This window comes from Puma concolor, chromosome E2 (genome assembly GCF_028749965.1).
Source record: "Puma concolor isolate L17-30 chromosome E2, mPumCon1.1.hap2, whole genome shotgun sequence".
In the NCBI taxonomy this organism is placed as follows: domain Eukaryota; kingdom Metazoa; phylum Chordata; class Mammalia; order Carnivora; family Felidae; genus Puma; species Puma concolor.
The window spans coordinates 56,970,794-56,986,468 of record NC_141681.1 but is presented as its reverse complement, the minus strand read 5'-3'; the positions used below and the strand labels follow the sequence as shown (position 1 = coordinate 56,986,468).

General features: G+C 40.1%; 1 protein-coding gene and 1 pseudogene across 1 annotated transcript in view; both read left to right on the top strand.

The window, feature by feature from the left end:
• Positions 1-15,675, top strand: part of LOC112850892 (zinc finger protein 677-like) — a 92,074-nt gene that overhangs the window by 68,626 nt on the left and 7,773 nt on the right. The window lies entirely within an intron of this gene.
• On the top strand, positions 4,077-5,633 carry LOC112850889 (vomeronasal type-1 receptor 2-like; annotated as a pseudogene).

Below are 15,675 nucleotides of genomic sequence, written 5' to 3'. Positions count from 1 at the left end.
ACACATTCTTTAACAGTTTACAATAGTTTATAGGTATCTTGTCATTTTAGAGAGTTGTGTATGCCTTCTGTAGCATTCAGAGAGGACCCTGGACACAATAAGGTCAGGGCTCCAGAGAACAGAAGGGCTGATTGTTAAAAAAAAAAAAAAACCATGGAGTAATTAGGGTAGAGGGGTTCTGCACCCACCAACTGGGATTTTCAGAAAGAGCCAAATGAAATGAAAAGGTGGAAGAGAGAGCTTAAAACAATACAAAGGTGCTTATCAAGACAAGGATGCCTTGGGTAGCCCTCACCTCTGGGGAAATTCTGGAGATGTTCCTGTGAATGTGCTGGACCCACTGCTTGTATCTTAAGACGTGGAAAACTATGGAGATGCTGGTCCAGGTCATGAATCCCTAATGGCCCACAGGAAGGAAGGTTAAAAGTAGGGCAAATGGTGATTGTGTGATCTTGTTATTCAGCACCCCCTGGTCAAATTTCTTTGTGATGTTTCCACTGTTCATTGTCAGTCACAAGAAGAGAGAAAGTGGTATTTACCCCCACAGTGAGGATCCAGCAGCTGATTGTTAGAGAGGTACGCAGAGCTTTTATTTTAAGTTCTATCATCTTGGAGTTCCTGGGGCCAATCGTGATGTCCTGGAAGACACTCAAGAAGCAGGTGATGCCAATGGATACACCAGTGGCCACTCGGAACATACAAAACAAATATGCATCAAAACTCAACGAAGATATTTTTCAAGCCAAAAGTGTTGCTGAGCAACGTCTTTAATGATGATGAGCCAGAGGGTGGCTACAGTCAGGTGCTTGAGAAGCAGGTCTTAGGAAGGTATTTAATCATTTTTAATTATTTTTTACCATATAGACTTCTCTTTTGTTTGACCTTTATCCCGCTGTAGGATGTGAAGGATAAAAACATTTATTGTCGGGGCACCTGGGTGGCTCAGTTGGTTAAGCGTCCAACATTGGCTCAGGTCATGATCTCATGGTTTCTGGGTTTGAGCCGTGCGTTGGGATCTGTGCTGACAGCTCGGAGACTGGATCCTGCTTTGGATTCTGTGTCTCCCTCTCTCTCTGATCCTCCCCTGCTCACACACTGCCTCTGCCTCTCCCTCAAAAATAAATGAACTTAAGAAAAAATTTAAAAAAACAAAAAAGAACATTTATTGTCATTTTGATAGGAATTCCCATTTCCCAAATACCAAGCATTAATGATGTTATCCCCCACTTTAGTTTATGCTGGTCATTAACTTTTCTTTCTTTCTTTTTTTTTTTTTTAATTTTTTTTTCAATGTTTATTTTTGGGACAGAGAGAGACAGAGCATGAACGGGTGAGGGGCAGAGAGAGAGGGAGACACAGAATTGGAAACAGGCTCCAGGCTCTGCGCTATCAGCACAGAGCCTGACGCGGGGCTCAAACTCACGGACCGCGAGATCGTGACCTGGCTGAAGTCGGACGCTTAACCGACTGCGCCACCCAGGCGCCCGGTTATTAACTTTTCTTATGCACTTTGGCATACTTCTGAATTTTTAGCTTCACTGATCTCATAATCTGTTTATAAATAAACATCTCATAAGGATATCCATACTGATTTTTTTAAGTTTTTGTGAATATTTTTATTTGTTCATTATTCTGTAAGATTTTTGCAGTAACATTGCTAGTTTGAAAAACTATGTCAATATATTTAAAAAACTATATCAGGATCAAATTAAATTCATAAATTAGGTTAAGGAGAATTGACCTTTTTATAACATTGACTTCTTCTACCCAAGAACATGACATGAATTTATATTCATTTATTTCTACTTTCATATATTTCATGAATGTTTAATTTTTCCCCCATATAGGCTTTACACATTTTTGCTAGTTTCATTACCGGCTAGTTTATTTCATTTATTTTTTAAAGCTATTTATTTATTTGTTTATTTTAGAGAGAGAGTGGGGGATAGAGGCAGGTGGAGAGAGAGGGAGAGAGGAAGAGAGAGAGAGAGAGAGAGAGAGAGAGAGAGAGAGAGAGAATCCCAAGCGAGCTCCACGCTCAGTGCAGCACCAGACAGGAGGCTTGATCCCATGACCCTGGGATTACAACCTGAGATGAAATGAAGAGTCGGATGCTTAACCAATTGAGCCACCCATGTGCCCCTATTTCATCTTATGTTACACTTTTGTAATTGCAGGCCTTCTTAATAACTCATAAATGTGTCTTTATTGCACCTAGGCTATTGTATAAACATATCCTGTGTACATGGGGGCCTGGTTGGCTCAGTCGGTTAAGCGTCCATCTTGGGCTCAGGTCATGATCTCACAGTTTGTAGGTTCAAGCCCCGCATTGGGCTCTGTGTTGAAAACTTGGAGCCTGGAGCCTGCTTCGGATTCTGTGTCTCCCTCTCAATCTACCTCTCTCTCGCTCTCTCTCTCAAAAATAAATAAACATTAAAAAATGTTTTTAATAAAAAAATAAAAAATACTAGCCTATGTACAAAAAGGCTATTGTTTTTGTATGTCAGTATTATGTCCTATTAGCTTACTGAATTATTTTTAATACTGGACTTTCTATCAGTTCCTTTGTGTTTTGGGACGTATACTTGAATCATATACAAACATAGTTCTGCATCTTTGTTTGTAATTCTTATGCCATTTTAAATGGCCCTGGCTAACCCCCCAATACAATGACAAATTAATAGAACAGGTGACCATGTACGTTTTTTAGTGTGGTTTTCAGCCTTAGTGGAATATCTCTAGTGTCCGTCTATGAGCAAGACAGAGTTTGTCTAGTTGGGAAAGGTCCAATTGTGTTCTATCTGTCTCTAAAATAAATAAACATTTAAAAAATTTTTAAACAAAAAGATTATAATTTCAAAATTAATCTGCCATTCAATAACGTGAGCAAGAGTCACAGAGACATTTTCAGGAGCAATAATGTGGTTTCTCTAAAGGCATGTGTGTGTGATAATGAGTGTGATGGAACTAATTAAAATACCTGGTTCACAGCACGAATAGCATGACTGAATGGGAATTGCTGAAATGTGTTCTTCTGTAACTTGAGTGTGATGTGCTTAATGGAGACGGTAAATGTGTCTCTACTGCAAATCTCTGTAGTCTCTTGATCTGTGAGATAATCTTCTTCATGAAATTAGGAAAGGTCCTTTATGAAAAAGTTAACATTGTAACCGATGGTTTCAAAGAGCAAAAAATTAAGGAATTTATTTTTGTATTTTAATTTAAATTAATAAATTAGTTTAAAAATAAAATCTCATCAGGAAAAAATTTTTAACTTATATTTCCTCTGGTTTAAAATCATTTCAGTAGTATTCCCAGCTCATGATTCACCTTTCTTGCTTTTCAATTTATTAAATGCCCAAGATTCCAAGCCCTCAAATTCCATTTGGCAGGTTTATGCTGTATTTAAATAGCTTTTTGAAATCAAATATCAATTCAAGTTTCAGGGTTTTTTTTATAAAATAACATACAGTGATGTGATCTTTAAAGAGGATTAATATTTTCTGCCCTAATATGCTTTATCACTATGTGATGTTTCATGTCCCATATGTTAGCACACAGTGCAGTTCTGCCCCATAATTTCTGTTACAGATGCCATTGTCCTTTTGGTCCAGGCAAAAAATGAAATGAGTTCAGCTGCCATCCTAACAGTTGTCTACATTAAATAAATCAGATTGGCTCAATAAAATTACTCAGTGCATGAATACTTTATTAATACCTTTGAATTTTCACTCCATAGTTATATTGGTTATAAAGAATACTTAAACGAAAGTGGGAAATGATCAAACCAGGTTTAGTAAGTAAAATAAATTTAAAATATGAGAAGGTGTGTGTGTGTGTGTGCGCGCGCGTGTATCCATAACGAGTTTCCTGGCATAGTATAGTACCGTAGCAAACATTCATGTCACTGCAGCTAGGCAACCAAGGTTCAAATTGTGATTCCTCTGCTATTTACATGAGTCACTTAACTTCCCATGGCTAAATTCTCCTCGTCTATAGAATGAGAGTAATGTTAGTTCCTAACTCATAGGGTTGTGAATATTATATAAGTTGCAATAGGGAAAGCAGTAATAACAGTGACCCACACATTGTAAGTGCTATAAAAAGACACACACGTAACTTTGGACATCTCTTAACAAAAGACAATAGAGTTTAGATGTTCACTCTCGGGGAAAGGGAGAGGTAAGTGAAGATTTTATTTTCCATGAAAGTGTAGCCCAAAACTCATTATTTTCATGCAGAATCCTCTATGTGTGAGTTCTGGACAATGACAGAATGGCCTCGGTAGATTTGAATATAGTAGTGATCTCCCTATTCCACATAGTCATTGGAATCCTGGGCAGTTTCTCACTCTTCTATCATTAGATGTCCCTTTGCTTCAGGGGATGCAAGCCGAGATCCACAAAGTTGGTTCTCAGGCACCTGAGTGTAGCCAACTCCTTGCCCATTCTCTCTAGAGGAATCCCAGAGACGATGGCAGCGCTAGGGCTGAAACATTTCACCATTTATTATGGATGCTACCTTCTTTTATATGTTCACAGAGTGGCCAGAGGTATGTCCCTTTGTTCCACCTGCCCTTGACTGTCTTCCAGGCCATCACGATCAGCCCTGGGAACTCCAGGTGGGCAGAGCTTAAAGTGAAAGCTCCAAAGTACATTGGCCCCTCCAGTATCCTATGTGGGGGTGTTCTGCATGTTGGTAAACATGTTTTTTCCTATTTATGTGGCTGGTAAATGGAACAACAAAACTATTATCCAAAAAAAGTGTTTGGGATATTGTTGTGCTTCACAGTGTAGAGACAAGATCACAGGCTGATTATAGGCAGCAATGACATCTTTCCTTGACATTTTGTGTTTGGGACACATGACGTTGGCCAGCAGCTCCATGGTTTTTCTCCTTCACAGTCACAAGCAGAGGGTCCAAAGCATCCATAGGGACAATCTCTCCCCCAGACCTCCCCTGAGATCAGAGCCACCCAAAGCATCCTTGTTTTGGTGACCACCTTTGTATCATTTAATGCCGTTGCGTCCATCATTTATGTTTACGTGGCTCCCTTTGATAATTCTAGTTGGTGGCTGGTGAATGTCACTTTACTAATCACTGCGTGTTTTCCAAGTATTAGCCCTTTTGTTCTCATGAATCATGACCCCAGCATATTCAGACTGTACTGTGTCTGCTGTGGAAGAAGTACATAATTCCCTCATCTCATCAGGGATATATGAATCGTCTTCCACCTGTTCAGTCACTGATGCAGTGAGACCTCAAGGAATGTTAAAAACCTTAATGAGCCAGTTTCATTGCAGAGAGATGGGTGAGTGAGACACTGACATCAGCTTAATATGAAATACTAAAGAGCATGGTACATGAAATCATCTGTATTTAATATGTGTATATTTATATAGTTGTTTTTTTTATTTAAAATTTTTTTGATGTTAATTTTTGAGAGAGAGACAGAATGCGAGTGGGTTGGGGCAGAGAGAGAGGGAGGCACAGAATCTGAAGCAGGCTGCAGGCTCCAAGCTGTCAGCACAGAGCCTGATACGGGGCTCGAACTCACAAGCTGTGAGATCATGACCTGAGCTGAAATTGGATGCTCAACTGACTGAGCCACCCAGGCGCCCCAATAGTTGTATTTTTTTAAATGGTAACAGTGGAGAAGTTAAGATTCCAGAAAACAGTCCTGAAATAATGTGAACATACTGGCAATACCACTGAATGTGTAATTTTCAAATTGAGATATTAAATTTTCCCAAGATATACCTGAGATTGCAGTTGTAAATCCTGATTTATGATGCACATGGCCTGGGGTGAGGGTGGAGGGAAAACCAGGTTTACTTACTGCTGGCTTTGGAGGCTATGCAATGAATGTTATGCCTCATATCTAAGAGAAATTGTGGATGTTTGAAATATGCTTATGGGGCAAGATGAGTGCATGAAAATATTTTCTGGTCAATATTTGAAGAGTAAACTGTGGGCGACAAAGAGGAACATAGGAAGACGTGTCAGCTGAATTTTAGAAAGGGTGCAGGTGCAGCCGTAAACAGATTGCGTATGTGGGAAAAGACTGAATGACTTTTGAGATGTTTACAAGGTAGACTGTTCTGTGTTAAATCTTGATGGCAGTTGGCTGTGGTGGTGAGAAAGAGATTTCAAGATGGACTTCTGCTTTTCCAACTTGAGGTTATGGAGGACCATTTCATCAGGCTTGGTGCAGGAGACGAGTAGCAGGAGTATATGAGAAGCTGGAGTATATGAACGTATTTTGTTTAAAAAGGGATAGTATCGCTTTTGAAATCACTACCAAGGCAATAGACACCATTGAAAGGAAAAAAAAAGATATTAACTGAAACATAGAACTATTTTATGGGCACCTGGCTGGCTCAGTCAGTAGAGTATGCATCTCTTAATCTACGGATGGTGACTTTGAGCCCCATATTGGGTGTAGAGATTACATAAAAATAGAAAATTAAAAAAAAACAAAGATTTTATGGGTGCCTAGGTGGCTCACGCAGTTGGGTGTCCATCTTTGGCTCAGGTTATGAACTCGCAGTTCATGAGTTCAAGCCCCGTGTCAGGCTCTGTGCTGACAGCTTACAGCCTGGAGACTGCTTCAGATTCTGTGTCCACCCTCACTGTGTTCCTCCCCTGCTCACACTCTGTCTCTCTCACTCTCAAAAATAAAGATTTAAAACACTTAAAAAGAAGAGGTTAACATAATTCACTGTTATTAAGTCATAAACATTTGCAAGTTTTTCAAAGTAAACATTTTAGTTTGGAATAACTTAGATTTGCAGAAAATTTGTAAATATAACACTGTGAGTTCCAAAATATCTCTCACCCAGAACCCCCAATGCTATCACCTTAACCTTACCATAGTTCATTTTCACAACTAGGGAACCTACATCGCTATGTCATAGTTACATAACTCCAGACTTTATTTACATTTCAGTGGTTTTAACACAGTCATTTTTCTGATCAGGATCCATCCAAGATTTTACATTATATGTAGCTGTCCTGTCTCCCCAGTCTCCTCTGCTCAGTGGAGCACGTTCTCACACTTTCCTTGTTTTTCATGACAGGTTTGAGGTATACTGGTCCCTCACATTTTAGAATGCCTCTAAAGTTGAATTTCTCAGAAGTTTTCTTTTTCTTTTTCTTAAGTTTATTTATTTGATAGGGAGGACAGGGGGGCAGAAAGAGGGAAAGAAAGAATCCCAAGCAGGCTCCACACGGTCAGCACAGAGCCTGACCTGGGGCTTGATCCCACTAACTGTGAGATCATGACCTGAGCTGAAATCAAGAGTCATCGCTCGACCAGCTGAGCCACCCAAGCGCCCCTGAAGTTGTTCTCCTGGATAGACTGCGTTTATGGATTCTTGAGAAGAATATCACATCTCATCACGGCATACAGTCTGAGAGGTTTCTTGCAATTAACACGAGTTACCTTGGATGATGTTAATCGTGATCAGTTAGTTAAGGTCATGTTCACCAGACTCCTCCACTGTAAAATTACCATGCATGCCTTTCCATACTCTATTCTTTGGGAAACTCTAAACACAGCCCACAGTCAAGTGAGGGGGCGGTGGGGGACGTGGTACTTGAGGGTAGGGGTGTGCTGTTGAACTAAGCTCCACATCCTGGAGGGCTAAGTAGCCCCACTTATTATCTGCCATTCTTCTGTGTGGAAGCTGTGTCACTTCTCCTTCATTTATGTGTTTATTCAATTGGTTACTCATATCAGCATGAACTCATTTATACTTATTTTATACCTTGTGTTATACTTCAATGCTCTGCAAATTATTTAGTTGCTTAGATTGTTCAAGCTTTGGTCATTGGAAGCTGTGGTATAAAGTACACTCAGGGGGCGCCTGGGTGGCTCCATCAGGGAAGCATTCAATTTCAGCTCAGGTCATGGTCTCACAGCTTGTGGGTCCAAGCCCCACATTGGGCTCTGTTTTGATAGATCAGAGCCTGGAGACTCCTTCGGAATCTGCGTCTCCCTCTCTCTCTGCCCCTCCCACTCTTGTGTGCGTGCATGCACTCTTTCTCCCAAAAATAAACATGAACACACACACACGCACACACACACACTCACCTGGTCTTTGTCTCAGGTTCCTGGCTCAGAGCTTCAGAAACCTTTAAGAATTCCTAAGTGGTAGGAGTGTCCTTATTACACTAAGGAGGCAACTCTGGGCAAGGGTTCCCCACAGAACTTCAAAATGGGGGACTGGACACCTCTGAAAGACCAACTATGTGATTGGATGGAAACGCTTAGCAGCCCAACCCCTAGGGAGAGGAAGGAGGCTGACTGGGGATTGAGTTCAGTCATGTGGCCAATGATTTAATCAACCAAGTCTAGGTAGTGAAGCCCTGATTAAACACCTGGAGGAGCTCCTGGGAGCTTCTTTGTGGGGGACAAAAGCTACTGTATGGGCAGTCCTCCCAAGCTTTGCCCTGTGGATGCCTTCATGTGGCTCTTTACTGCTATCCTTTACAATAACATGTGAAATGACAAAACTAAAACAATTTAGTAACAAGTTTGCTGTCTTTATTCCAGGGAAGACAACCCTTGATTTGGGGAGGACAGAGCCTCCCATGCAGGGAATAGAGTGCTCTTTCTGATGGATTTGGGGCAAGATTGACTTTTAGAAGAGGCAGTGCAGAAACAGAGCATGTTTGGCTAGGAGGTCGGGGATTTCCTTAGAAGAACAGAACTGCTATTTTCCAGTATAAGGTCGGCCAGCTGAAACTGAGTTAGAGGTCTGTGATTGGTATATATTAGGTTTCTTTGCTGATGTTTCACATAAGAGCAGGCTGGTTTAGATTTGTGATGTGGGTCGGGCACCTGGGGTGGCCTCCATTTTTTGTGTCCCAGTATACCAAATAACTTTATCAAGGATTATCATACATATAGCACTTTCCGAGTTCTGTGAGTCATCCCAGCAAATATTGAAGCAGAGGGACTTGGAGGCAACCTTAAATTTTTAGCTGGCTGGAGATGCGTGGGAGGTTTGGGAATGCCTGACTCATGACTGGTGTCTGAAGTGGGGGCAGTCCCGGGAACAACTTTGCCCTTAACTTGTGGGGTCTCTACTAACACCAGATAAAGTCAGAATTATATTGAATTGAAGGACACCCAGTTGGTATCAGCGATTTGGCGACAGGTGGCAGGATTTCTTTCAGGTTTGGCTATTATGGCCCTTTGATATGTCCCCATTTTTTTTTTTTTTTATTACTTCCTTACTCTTAACATTCTGCCACTACAAGATCCCCCAGGCACATCTTGTATTATCCCTGCTCCTGCCATAGAATCAGCCACAACTCCAAGGAGCCTTTTATTAGAGAATAGTGTTAGAAACCAAGATGTGGGTGCTGAGTGTTCTCCTTGATACTGGGATGTCTTTGCTCTTAGTCTGAGTAGACCGAAGTGGAATTACCTGTCCTCACACAGATCTATAGTTTTCTCTTTGTTGTTTTATTTACTTATCTACAGCTACCTCCGTGTGCATACTGATGTCCCTGACTCTGATCCCATACTTCAGGGTTCATTTTAGCCTTTCCCCCCTTGCTTTTGTGTACATATCTGTATTTACCAAGTAGTGTGGCATCACATGCCTTTGAAGGGTTTTGCATCTGTTCCACTATGGTCCCATGCTCTCTGCACACTGCCTATAACCCTCTCCCTCTGGCCTCATTTAGACCCTGCTGTATCACATGCCTGCAACCTTCCAACTCTGCTCCATTCGCCTGCCCCTGCAATGGCAATGCTCACAGCAGTTTAAGATACTGCACGTGGTAAATATCATATGTGGGGGTTGTTGCGGGGATGGAAGAAGTAAGAAAGGTGGGAAGTGCCCCCCATTATCAGGCATCCAAGATCAGGAGATTCCTGTATTCTTCCAACATGTGAGCACATTGTGGAGACACACATGTGCATGCAGACTCTTTGAATGTAATTACATACATGGGACTGGGAATGTGGGAATACAGGCGAGTGTGTGTAAATGTGAGTGTGTGCCTGTATTTGATGTGTGTGCATGAGTGTGAGTTTTCTATGGAGTGCATGTTTGTGAGGTTATGACTGTGCGTTTGAGTATATGTTACGCATATGCACACGTTTGCATCTGTGTGTAATGTTTCTGTATTTGTGTTTGTGAACTAAGGTTGTCCACCATCATGATTCTAGTGTCTGACTTGGATATGGGGAGTATTTGTGTATTTGTGTGTAGTGAAAATAAAGGATTAATTAGGATTCTCGTGTCATTCTGGTAAATGTACCCCTTTATGATTATGAAATAGATTTCATTATTCCCAGTCATGTTGTTTGCTCTTTAAATATAGTTAATATAGCTACTTTATTTTTAGTAACGTTTATGTTATCTTTTGTCCAAGATTTTACTTTGTGTCCTTAATTTGTGAAGTGAATTTCCCGGAGGAAATATATTGTCTGTTTTTAAAAACTTTAATTGTCAGGGGCGCCTGGTTGGCTCATCTGTTTATAGGTTCTAAGACTCTTGGTTTCAGCTCAGGTCATGACCTCATGGCTCTTGAAATGGAGCCCCATGTTGGGCCTACAATGACAGCACAGAGTCTGCTTGAGTTTCTCTCTCTCCTTCTCTCTCTCTCAAAATAAATAAAACTAAAAAAAAATTAGTGACAATTTTTGCTTTTCAATGGAGCCTTTAGACTATTTCCTTTTACAGGTATTATTATATAGATTTACATTATCTTGCTATTACTTTTATAATGTCTCCTTTGCCCTATTCCCTCTCTTTCTGTCTTCTTTGATGTAACTCAATTTTTACAGATGATTTTGTTTCAAATCCTTTTCTTTGGTTCAGTGGTGTTACCTGTAATTATTTTTTGTGCATTTGCTTTAGGGGTTATCCTACACAGATGACCACAGTATACCTTCACATGCGTTTATACTTCTTCATACAGAGCATCCGACATTTCCTTTCCACAGGACTTCCATTTCTCCACTCCTGCCCTGTGCTACCATTAGTATAGGTTTCATTTACACATACCGTACACATATATACTACACTATTAGTTTATTAAACAGTCCACTATATTTTAAAGGGGTTTAAAAATAGGAAATACAGTTTTTATTTACTCATATAGTTACTACTTCTAGTGCTCTTAATTCCTTTGTGTACATCAGGAGTCTGCCACCTACAGAACAGGAGCCAAATGCAACCTACTGTCTGTTTTTAAGTGAAGTGTAACTGGAATGCAGTGACACTCATATTTAGGTACTTTTGACCCAATAAGGACATACTGGAAGAGCGGTAAGAGAAACAGTATGGCCTACAAAGAGTAAAATATTTATATATTTTCCTTACATAAAAGTTGCCGACCTCGCAGAGTCACATTATCATCACACCGGAGTTAGTATAAACTTGGTATATGAAACATACTGAAAAGTCAATATTGTAGTTAAATATTAGGCAATGGTGACACAGTATTGGTCTCAACTGGAAGACTAGGAATAATTGGGAATTACTAGGTCTTGTACTAATGAAAATATGAAATGTGTGATTTTGTTACAATTCAATTTTCAGTATCTTGTTAAAAATTTGATGATACTGACATTGAAGACATAACTGAGGTATAAAAGACCTACCAAATATTACTTGATACAGATTCGTAAATGGAAGAAGCAATACACTCCTGACTGGCTACAGGGTAGACAACAGGAAAAGTATGTATCTTAATAAGTCCTGGGATCAGCTCCCTAGATAGTTTTAACAAATGATATTTACTATCTTTCCATGAATTCATTAGCACACCCCATTGCTGTGTTCTCTTGGTAGTGGTAAATCTGCCGTAAAGAAATAGGTCTGTGCCTTCTCCAAATAGGTCATGGTTTTGGATCTATTCCATATAATTTTAGCTATTATTAAAATTTGAAAAATGTTCACTACAAGGAGTCCCAAATTTTATTTATTTAAAATGTTAAATAGGCGTAAGACTAAAGGGAGACATAAAACAGGGAAGAGGGAGAGAGCAGGAGTAGATGAAATCAGAGATGCAAGGAGGGTTGGGGCCAGCAAACTTTACAGGGCCTGTTGGTCCATGAAGTGACTTTGATTTTCCTTTTGGAAATGAGAAGCCATGAGAGGATTTTGAACAAAAGTCCCAAAGTTTAAACGTCTCCAGTAGAATCTTAATATCACATTTCACCAAGCCACACACCAATTGTGGATATTCTGGATCCACTGTAAAATGTTCCCATTCGGGTAATTTTCTGCTTGTTTCCTCCACCTACTTGTCCGTCCGCGTTTGTATTTGCATGATACATTTTCAGTGGTTTCTACTCAAATATTGCCTCATCATGTGGGCATTGCCTGAAAACATTGTTTAAATTAGGAAACCCTGTGGTGTATAATTGTACATGAACATATTTATGGTACTTTTACCACTATCATTTTTTATCCTCATAGACTTACCTTATAGATATATACTTGAAGGCCGGGAATTTTGTTTCCTGCTAATATACATGATTAGAATAGTTGCTGACTGATAGAATGAGTGAATGCAGTTTTTCTGTGCAAGGTAGAAAGTTACTGCAGGGTATAAGCTCAGAGACTAATAGTTCAAATGCTCAAGGAAACATGTAATTCTATTTGTGACACCAAATTCCTTACTCCTGTAACTTTCTATCCTAACATTCTGAACATCTGTCATAACTCTCAAGCTGTATTTTCATATTTTGAGTTGTAGGTATGTGCGAAACACCTCTATCTCATCAGTGAAGGAATGTTTTAGTAAAGCTTTTCTAAGCTACAAAATGTTAAATTCAGGATTCCCTCTCAAATGTTCCATTCTACTCTCAATACAAATATTAATCTTATTGGTTAGGTAGGACAGTTTTGTGAGTGACAGTCCTCCTGGAAATCAGTGGCTGAAACAACTAGGTGGTTTATCATTCTCACATAACAGGAAGCCCACAGATGCAGGTTGGGATGGGACGGGTCCCCTGGGCAGTCCTCTGCCTGCTCCACCTCCCTTAGCACCCAGCACTCTCTCTCCTTACAGCAGGATGGCCACTGTAGGACCAAGAAGGATGAATGGGGGAGGGGCAAAGGCCTTTTCTTTATTAGGTTTTGTCTTATTTACACAGAAATAATCCCAGGAGGTTTTTCCTAATTAGCTACATATTTTAATAATGCAATTTTTGGGGCGCCTGGGTGGTTCAGTTGGTTAAGCAGCTGACTTTGGCCCGGTCATGATCTCATGGTTCATGGGTTCAAGCCCCGCAGTGGGCTCTGTGTGACAGCTCAGAGCCGGGAGCTTGCTTTGGAGTCTGTGTCTCCTTTTCTCTCTGCCCCTCGCCCACTCCCTCACTCTCTCAAAAATAAACATTAAGAAAATGCTTTAATAATGCAATTTTGATAAAGATATGGGTGGGGGGTTGGGTGGCTCAGTCAGTTAGTTGAGGGTCAAGACTCTTGATTTGGGCCCAGGCCATGATGCCAGGGTAGTGGGATCGAACCCCGTGTCAGCTCTGCACTGAGTGTGGAGCCTGATTCTCTCCCTCTCCCTCTCCCACTGTTCCCTACTTGTGTGCACTCTCTCAAAAATAAATTCCTTAATTAAATACAATAAGGATACTGGGGAATTTTCAAATGTCATATTCATGCCTCAACAACAAGATAAAAAGATGGTAAAGAAAACATTTTGCAGACCAGGTTTAAATATACCCCTTATTAATATTAAATGACAAGGTAGTCAAGGATAACTGTAGAATGAAACAGATTTTGTCAGTTTAGTTTGTTCAGAGAGTATAATGTTGCATGCAACCCACCAGCAGTCTGAGAGGTGTTAAAAATGTGTCAAAAATTACTAATCCTTGGTGTCTTCTTACAGATTTCCCTTGAAATTTATTAATTTTATTTACATGAATTTAAAACTAATTTGCCAAGTTTCAATACAGATATTCTAATTCTAGTACCTTTTTGAAACGTTTTTTAAAGTTTGTTTATTTTTCCATGCTCAGTGTGGAGCCCAACCTGAGGCTCAATCCCATGAACCATGAGATCATGACCTGAGACAAAATCAAGAGTTGGATGCATAATTGCCTGAGCCACCCAGGTATTCCCTGATTCTAGTATCTTGGTAGAAAACTGGAAGGACTGATTTTGAGATTCCGTTCATTCCATTCTCCTTTAAAGCGAGAGATCTACAAAAGGCTTATAGTGGGGAAATGTTCTATCACTTCTGAATGTATATTAATATTAGACTATAACTTACTAGAAAAAGAATCATGACATGGTCTAAAAATGTCTTTGGTAGTTTAGCTCAACTGTAGTTCACAACCAGTTTCCATAATCATATTGTGTGGTGGGGTCTATGTGTGCATCAGGAAAGAGAAGGCAGTAGTTAGCATGAGGAAGATTGTGGTCTTTCCCAACAAAGTCAGTTAGGAGAAACATTCAGTTTTATACTAAAGAGTCTGACTCTACTTTTGATGCCCAACTAATGATACCTGTGAAGCGTCATTACAACCTCTTACTATTCTGCCCATCTGGACAGGAAAAGCTAATAATGACTCCTGAGAGGTCCTTCCCTTGGCCGTAGTTATAAATTCACAGTGTTAATGAGTACCATCACCCCGGCCCCGCACAGTATGCATCATAACAAAGTAGCCACCGTTCCCTGCTTTCTCTAGCCATTTTCAGAACTTGAGAAGTCTACCCTGCTCTCCCAAGAAAGCATCTTTATGTAACAAATATTCTCCGAACACTTGAGTGAACAGAGTCATTGTTCTTGACATCCAAACATCCTGTTCCAGTGGAGTAAGCACAAGTGCAAATGAGCAAAAAATGTTTTAGAGGGTAAATATGTGAGACTTCTCATTATCAAAAAAGATTCCCATTGTGTATGTTCACTCTTGAGAGTAAATTCATGAACGTTTACCTTTTCAAATTATTTCCCTGAGCACACCGGCACAAAATGTTGTTACCTTTAGCCTTACTTCTTACAGTATCTTCTTAACTTCTTCTGTCTTCTTATAGTATCTTTATCCTTACTTCTGAAGTTTTCTTTTACTTCCCAATACTTTTCATATGCCTACTTTTTGTTTTCATTTAATGTAACGGTGCAACACACTAGTCTCATTTTAGCATAAAAGGTATGTATAAATATCATCATATGGAGTATATTCATGAATGGGGAGGCAGGTTTTAGAGGGTGAGAGTTTGAAATTGCACTATGGGGGCGCCTGGGTGGCGCAGTCGGTTAAGCGTCCGACTTCAGCCAGGTCACCATCTCGCGGTCCGTGAGTTCGAGCCCCGCGTCAGGCTCTGGGCTGATGGCTCGGAGCCTGGAGCCTGTTTCCGATTCTGTGTCTCCCTCTCTCTCTGCCCCTCCCCCGTTCATGCTCTGTCTCTCTCTGTCCCAAAAATAAATAAATGTTGAAAAAAAAAAGAAATTGCACTATGGTTATTTTCATTACAGCGACAAAAATAATCTGACATATACTATGAACTTTGAGATATACTGAGATATACTATGAATTTGAACTCTCAAATTCAACTTATGAATATATATTTCCTGAACTGCACATCTGAATCTAACATGGAAAAAAATTGTTATGGATGATATTCAACCTACAGAGCCAAAGGATGTATTATTAGTGTTCATTATGAAATGCCCCAAGGAGGTGGGATG